This window comes from Colobus angolensis, unplaced genomic scaffold (genome assembly GCF_000951035.1).
Source record: "Colobus angolensis palliatus isolate OR3802 unplaced genomic scaffold, Cang.pa_1.0 Scaffold40, whole genome shotgun sequence".
NCBI lineage: Eukaryota > Metazoa > Chordata > Mammalia > Primates > Cercopithecidae > Colobus > Colobus angolensis.
The window spans coordinates 3,791,344-3,799,205 of record NW_012117377.1 but is presented as its reverse complement, the minus strand read 5'-3'; the positions used below and the strand labels follow the sequence as shown (position 1 = coordinate 3,799,205).

General features: G+C 47.4%; 1 pseudogene; it reads right to left on the bottom strand.

Annotated features, from left to right (window-relative positions):
- LOC105521552 overlaps positions 1-7,862 on the bottom strand; it is a 26,315-nt pseudogene that overhangs the window by 10,325 nt on the left and 8,128 nt on the right.

Genomic DNA, 7,862 nt, shown 5'->3' with positions numbered 1-7,862 from the left:
TAAGAATTGAAGGTAAATACAGACATTTTCAGATAAAGAAAAAAACGAGTTCATTGCCAGCAAATCTCAAAAAATAATAATAATAAAGAAAACAGTGCACTTACGGATAGCTCTATATGAATTCTGATTTCATCGGACAGTAAAATTAATGTCTAGTGGAACTTAAAAGAATATTTAAATACTTTGTGACAATAAAACACATAAGCTGGAGCAAATGGGAAAGTACCACTCATTTACCTGTTTTTTTCCTCTGCTCCCTTCTGTGTGCTGTTAATTACCGAGAGGACTGGGGCACAGAACGCTACGTCTCCTTGATTCCCTTTACAACCTGGTGTCAGTCTTTTGAGAGGACGGAAGGAGAGAAGCACTTTCAGCTTCTGTGGATCTCCCTAAAATAAATGCAACAATAGATGCTGGCTTGGAGGCTATAACCCTTTTTTCCATATCTTAATCTTTTTTTTTTTTTTTTTTTTTTTTTTTTTTTTTTTTTTTTTTTTTTTTTTTTTTTTTTTTTTTTTTTTTTGAGAAGGAGTCTCGCTCTGTCACCCAGGCTGGAGTGCAGTGACGCAATCTCAGCTCACTGCAACCTCTGCCTCCCAGGTTCAACTAATTCTCCTGCCTCAGCCTCCTGAGTAGCTGGGATTACAGGCGCCTGTCACCATGCTTGGCTAATTGTTTGTATTTTTAGTAGAGACGGGGTTTCTCCATGTTGGTCGGGCTGGTCTCGAACTCCTGATGTCGTGATCCACCCGCCTCGGCCTCCCAAAGTGCTAGGATTACAGGCATGAACCACCATGCCCGGCCCATATCTTAATCTTTCTCTCTTTCTTTCTCTTTCTGATCTCTGGGTATCCCTCTTTTACCCCCTTTTGTCTTTCAGCTACCCCGTTTTCTGTTTTGTTCCTCCAGCTTTTCAACATCTTATAACAAATTCCCTCCATTAAATGCCCCTGATTGTCGCACCTAGAGTGGTTTCTGTGTCCTCGCTGCCTCGTGACTCCGTGCGGCTCTTTCAGGGGTCTCCTCTACACCACTGCTTCCTGGACCATCCTCACCTCCTCCCAGCCCCAGGCCTGCAGCCTCACGTGAAGCATTTCTGTCTTGTCCTCACTCACCTGCTCCTGGTCTCCAAACAACATTTGTAGTTCTGTAGCAGACAAGAGTGCCCAGGCACTCCAAAAGGTCACACGTGTGCTCCTCACACAGAGGTCTTTTTGAACTGAGAGCATCTAAAAAAGGCCCCCAGTGTTCTTCAGGTTTCTCTGAAGGAAACCTCCTCAATCAGGATAGCGCTACTGGGACATTCTTTGTTTTTGAGACAGAGTCTCGTTCTGTCACTAAGCTGGAGTGCAGTGGTGTGATCTCGGCTCACTGCAACCTCTGCTTCCTGGGTTCAAGAGATTCTCCTGCCTCAGCCTCTGGAGTAGCTGCGATTATAGGTGTGTGCCACCACACCTAATTTTTGTATTTTTAGTAGAGATGAGGTTTCATCACGTTGACCAGGCTGGTCTTGAACTCCTGACCCCAAGTGATCCACCCGCCTGGGCCTCCCAAAGTGCTCGGATTACAGGCGTGAGCCACCGCACCCGGCCTGAACTATTGGGACATTCCGTAGCCAGTATCCCACATTTGGGGGAGGAGCCATAGGGATCCCTTCCCGTAGCCAATCAGCACTTTGCCTTCCTCCTAGGCTTCACCTGAGCTGTGGGGCACAAGGGAACTGCTGGGCCCCGGGTAGCGCCAGAGTCCAGCGTCTCCATAAACTTGTCCAGTTTTGGGGACTGGCTGAAGTACTGCCCCCAGTGAATCCCGCGGAGGACATGGAGCTCCTGAGGCTTGAAGGCTCATCTCCATTCCAAAGCTCCTCCAGCTCCTCAGCTCCTAATCTTTTTATGCTCTCTTAAGCTTCTTCTAGAACATCAAAGCTCTAGAATGCAAATCTCTTTTTATCTCTCTCTTCCTTAAGACCTTCCAGTGACCTGTTTCCGTATATCTTCAGTAGTGTGCAGACAGTGGCCTTTCTAAGAAGGAAATAAAAAACTTCCAATGGCAGAGTGATCTTTCTACAATGGAGATGAGACCACAGCACCCTCAGTTGTAAATATATACTGGGTTTGTTTTTTTTTTTTTGGTGGGGGACAGAGTTTCGCTCTTGTCACCCAGGCTGGAGTGCAATGGCACAACCTCGTTCACTGCAACCTCCGCCTCTCAGGTTCAAACGATTCTCCTGCCTCAGCCTCCCAAGTAGCTGGGATTACAGGCACCTGCCACCATGCCTGGCTACTTTTGTATTTTTAGTAGAGACAGGGTTTCACCATGTTGCCCTAACTGGTCTCAAACTCCTGACCTCAAGTGATCCACCCACCTTGTCCTCCCAAAGGACTGGGATTACAGGCATGAGCCACCTTGCCAGCCAACTGCAAATATATATTATTAAAATAAAAACTTCAGCCAAGTTAACTTCAAAGGAGTTTAGTTGAGCAACGAACAATTCACAAATTGGGCAGCCCCCAGAATCAGAGCAGATTCAGAGAGACTCCAGTGCAGCCACGTGGCGGAAGAAGATTTACAGATAAAACAAGGGAAATGATGTACAGAAATCAGAAGCGAGGTATAGAAAGAGCTGGATTGGGTTACGGCTCAGTGTTTGCCTTGTTTGGACATAGTTTGAACCCTCAGCAGTCTATGACTGGCTGAAGTATGGCTGCTGGGATTGGCTGAGACTCAGCTATTGTTACAGGTTACATACTCCTAAGTTAGGTTTTCTTTTTTTTCTTTCTTTCTTTCTTTTTTTTTTGAGTTGGAATTTTGCTCTTGTTGCCCAGGCTGGAGTACAATGGTGCAATCTTGGCTCACTGCAACCTCCACCTCCTGGGTTCAAGCAATTCTCCTGCCTCAGCCTCCCAAGTAGCTGGGATTACAGGTGTGTGCCACCACACCCGGCTAATTTTTCATTTTTTTAGTAGAGACGGGTTTTCACTGTGTTGGTCAAGCTGGTCTTGAACCCCTGACCTCAAGTGATCCACCCATCTTGGCCTCCCAAAGTGTGGGGATTACAGGTGTGAGCCACTGAGCCTGGCCCTAGGTTAGGTTTTTAATCTTGTCTGCCTATTAAGCTAGGTTAGAGTTCATCCACAAGGACTCAAATATAAAAGTACGAAGTCCTTCTCAGGTCATATTTAGTTTGCTTTAACAATATATGCGCCAGAAAGAAGCATTTACTGTCCCTTCCATTCTTCTCAGGATAAAGTCCACTCTTCCTAACTGTGCCTCAAGGTCCTTGCGCCCCTCTGGCCTCATATGTCACTGCTCCTTATCTGTTTCGCTTCTCAAAGCTCCAGCTACACCGAAATTATTATAGCTTTTCAAACAATCCATCCTGTTTGCTGTGCCTAGAATATTCTTCCTTGTCTTCTTGGTCTGATTATTTCTCACCATATATTTGCTTAGACGTCACTTCCTTCAGGAGTTATTCCTGGACTTCAAATCTGAGTTAGATGCCTTAAGTGCTGTCTAGGGTACTGTACGCCCTTATCACATTGTGCTGATTTGGTCACCTATTGTGACCACACAATAGAAACCTGCTTTTTTTTTTTTTTGAGACAGGGTCTCACTCTGTCGGTCAGGCTGGAGTGCAGTGGCGCGATCTTGGCTCACTGTAGCCTCCACCTCCCAGGCTCAAGCGATTCTCCTGCCTCAGCCTCTCAAGCAGATGGGATTACAGGCATGTGCCACTACGCCCGGCTAATTTTTGTATTTTTAGTGGAGACGGAGTTTCACCACGCTGGACAGACTGGTCTCAAACTCCTTACCTCAGGTGATCCACCCACCTCGACCTCTCAGAGTGCTGGGATTACAGGCATGAGCCACCGTACCCAGCCCAAACCTGTTTAATGAATGAAATAAAGTTTGGAAATGTGTATTTTACTGTGCATCTATGGTATGCCACTTTCTACATAACACTGACGTGTGTACAGCTATAAACTGTGTGTGTGTGTAGGTAAGTACTACATTGGGCGCACACTTACTCCAAAGCAAAAACCTTCTGAGTTCTGGTCTCCGAGGACGTTGAGGTGGGTCACAGGGTAAGGACTAAACCGCTGTACACCTCATAAGAACAGAATAAGTTCTGCCTGAACAGCCATACTTACCGATGGAACAGAGTCAGGGGACACAGTGAGGGTGGAGAGTCACAGGGCATTCTCCCGAGTCCAGCCGGAAGCAGAGTGAAGGTGGGAGGCCAGGGCTGCCCACACCCCCAACCTTGGCTGAGGGAGGCAGAGGGTTGGGAGAAGGCAGGGAAAGGAAGGTGGAACGTGGGATTTATGCCTTTACAGGTGGAGCTAGACCACAGAAAGTGTAGGTTGTGGCTGGTGGAGGAAGAGCTAGGTGTGTTTACTAGGAGATGAGCTTAGATGAAATAGGGCCGCGAAGTCTTTGAAGTTTTTTCTTTGAAAAGGTGATGTCTATTTGCCTACCCCCTGAATCTAGGCTTAACAAAAGAATGTAGTAGGAATGGTATCTGGCTGGGCGCGGTGGCTCACGCCTGTAATCCCAGCACTTTGGGAAGCTGAGGCAGGTGGATCACTTGAATTCAGGAGTTTGAGACCAGCCTGGCCAACATGGTGAAACTGCATCTCTATTAAAAATATAAAAAAATTGGGTGTGGTGGCGGGTGCCTGTAGTCCCAGCTATTTGGGAGGCTGAGGCAGAAGAATTGCTTGAACTCAGAAAGTGGAGGTTGCAGTGAGTGGAGATCATATCACTGCACTCCAGCCTGGACAACAGAGTGAGACTCCATCTCAAAAAAAAAAAAAAAAAAATGGTATCGGGCATGTCCAGAGCCAAGGTCACAAGATAACTTGCACCCTCCACTTTGCCCCCTTGGAATGCAGCCCTGAAACCACCATATAAATAGCTTTTCTAGCCTACCAGAGGATGAGAGCCGTATCCCGGACTCCTGCCCACACGCAGGGGGTGAAATCAAACTCCTCAAGCACCTGCCCACATCTACCACAGAAGACAGTAAAATAGATCTCCAGTTCATCACACGAAACCATCACACAGGTTAACTAACCATTTCTTGCTCAAAAAAAAGTTAGTACTTAAAAAATTTCCAAGAGCAATCAAAACCTGTCTTCTCAAGAAAGAGCATACAAAGAGAAACCAAGCAGGAAATAGCTTCAGCGTCCTTACCTGAGGCTGCCTCTCTAGGCCATCCTTACCACCCTGCGCCCCTTTAAAAGCCAGCACTGCAGAGCCATCCCTTCTGCCAGCGTCTGACGCGTCTGTCAGAGCACATCCTTCCCGACATGGGCCAGAGAGGACTGCAGGGTCTGTCCTCAAGGCTGCTCCCATCCCTGGGGGCTGCTGACTCCAGGCAGCCAAACGTCTCCTGGGAGGCGTAGGTCATGTACACGAACCCATCCTCATCCTTGTAGTCTCTGTAGATCTCTGCCATGGTGACGCTCGTGCTGACCAGGCTCTTGTTGTTCACCAGCAAGTAAAAGGCTTCCGTGGCTCTCAGGACCATGCGGCTCCTGGGATGGGCAGGACGGGGGTGAGGGGGTGACCTGCGAGACAGCCCAGGGATCTGCAGCCTCCTGACACTCAAGAAGACTGAATTGCTCCCTCCTTCTTCCCTGAGATTAGGAACTACAAGGCTTCCCATTTGGGTCAAAAGGGTGAGGCCATTCCATGGATGAAATATGAGAACACAAACAGGACGAGGAAACATGACAACACAAAAATGCTAAGCAAATAACTTCTGTTTGTTATGAAATTAAATCTATTGGGCTGGGTGCAGTGGCTCATGCCTATAATCCCAGCACTTTGGGAGGTCGAGGCGGGCAGATCACGAGGTCAAGAGATAGAGACCATCCTGGCCAACATGGTAAAATCCAGTCTGTACTAAAAATACAAAAATTAGGTGGGCATGGTGGCGTGCACCTGTAGTCTCAGCTACTAGGGAGGCTGAGGTGGGAGAACCGGGAGGCGGAGTGTGGCAAGGTGGCGCTGAGACAAAGGCTTTTTTTTTTTTTCCACTTACCTCTGTCTGGCCAGTGTTTTTCCACCGGATGAGATGCCCTATCTCCCAAACTCTAAAGGCAGTGGTCCTCAGACTCCAGCATATATTAGAATTCGCTAGAAGATGAATTATTGAAAGTGCGGATTCCCGAGCACCATGCTGCAGGGGTTTTGACTTGGCAGATCTGGGAAGCAGCTCGGGAATATGCGTGACTGTGAAGCGATAGATCGCACTGTGAAAAGCATGGCTGCAGAAGCACAGGAAGCCCTCCTGCCGCTTCATCCTTGCCAGTGGTCTTTCTTTTTTTTCTTTCTTCCTTTGAGACAGAGTCTTGCTCCATCACCCAGGCTGGAATGCAGCGGTATGATCTCAGCTCACTGCAAACTCTGCCTCCTGGGTTCAAGTGATTCTCCTGCCTCAGCCTCCCGAATAGCTGGGATGACAGGTGTGGACCATCACGCCCGGCTAATTTTTGTATTTTTAGAGACAGGGCTTCACCATATTGACTACGCTGGTCTTGAACTCCTGACCTCATGATCCACCCACCTCAGACTCCCAAAGTGCTGGGATTCCAGGCGTGAGCCACCACATCCAGACTTGCTAGTGGTCTTTCAAAGTCTCATTTATATCTATCTGCCTGCCTACCCTGCAGAAACAGTCATTTAAATCTGGTCACTGCTTAAGTGTTTATACAAAACCTTAGCCCTTATGCCACTTGATTCTCCATTTCCAGGTAAAGAAACCAAGGCACAGAAGTTAAAGGATATGGTAGAAGCAACCTGAGTGTCCATCAACGACGAATGGAGAAACAAAATGTGGTGGACACGCACAATGGAATATTATTCAGCCTCCAGAAGAAAGGACATTCTGACACATGCTACGACGCGGACCAACCTTGAGGACACTATGAGACGTGAAATAAGGCAGTCACAAGAGGACAAATACTGTATGATGCCACTCACATGAGGCACTTAGTCAAAATCATACAGACAGAAATAGAACAGTGGTTTCTCTTTCTTTCCTTCCTTCCTCCCTCCCTCCCTCTCTCTCTCTCTTTCTTTCTTTCCTTCCTTCTTTTTTTTTGATGGAGTGTTGCTCTTGTTGCCCAGGCCAGAGTGCAGTGGCATAATCTTGGCTCACTGCAACCTCTGCCTCCCTGGTTCAAGCAATTCTCCTGCCTCAGCCTGCTGACTTGCTGGGATTACAGGCACGTGCCACCACACCCAGCTAATATTTGGTCCTTTTAGTAGAGACAGGGTTTCACCATGTTGGCCAGGCTGATCTCGAACTCCTGACCTCAGGTGATCTACCTGCCTTGACCTCCCAAACTTCTGGGATTACAGGTGTGAGCCACTGCATCCGGCCAGAACAGTGGTTTCTAGGGACTGAAGGGAGAAGGAAATGGGGAATTATTATTTAATGAGTAGTGAGTTTTAGTTTGGGAAGATGGAAAAGTTGTGAAGTTGGATGATGGTGATAGTAGCACAACAATGTCGATGTACTTAATGCCACTGAACTGCACATGTAACAGTGGTTAAGACGGTCAACTTCGTGTTAGGTGTATTTTATCCTAACTAAAATAATACTACTACTAATAATGATAAAAGACAACAATGAACCTAAGTGGCATTCTACCTTTCTGCAGTAGCCCTGGGTTTATTAGAAGCTTCCTTTTTTGCTTGCTTTCCTTTCTTTCTTTTTTTTTGAGACGGAGTCTCACTCTGTCCCCCAGGCTGGAGTGCAGTGGCTGGATCTCAGCTCACTGCAAGCTCCGCCTCCCGGGTTCATGCCATTCTCCTGCCTCAGCCTCCGGAGTAGCTGGGATTACATCTTT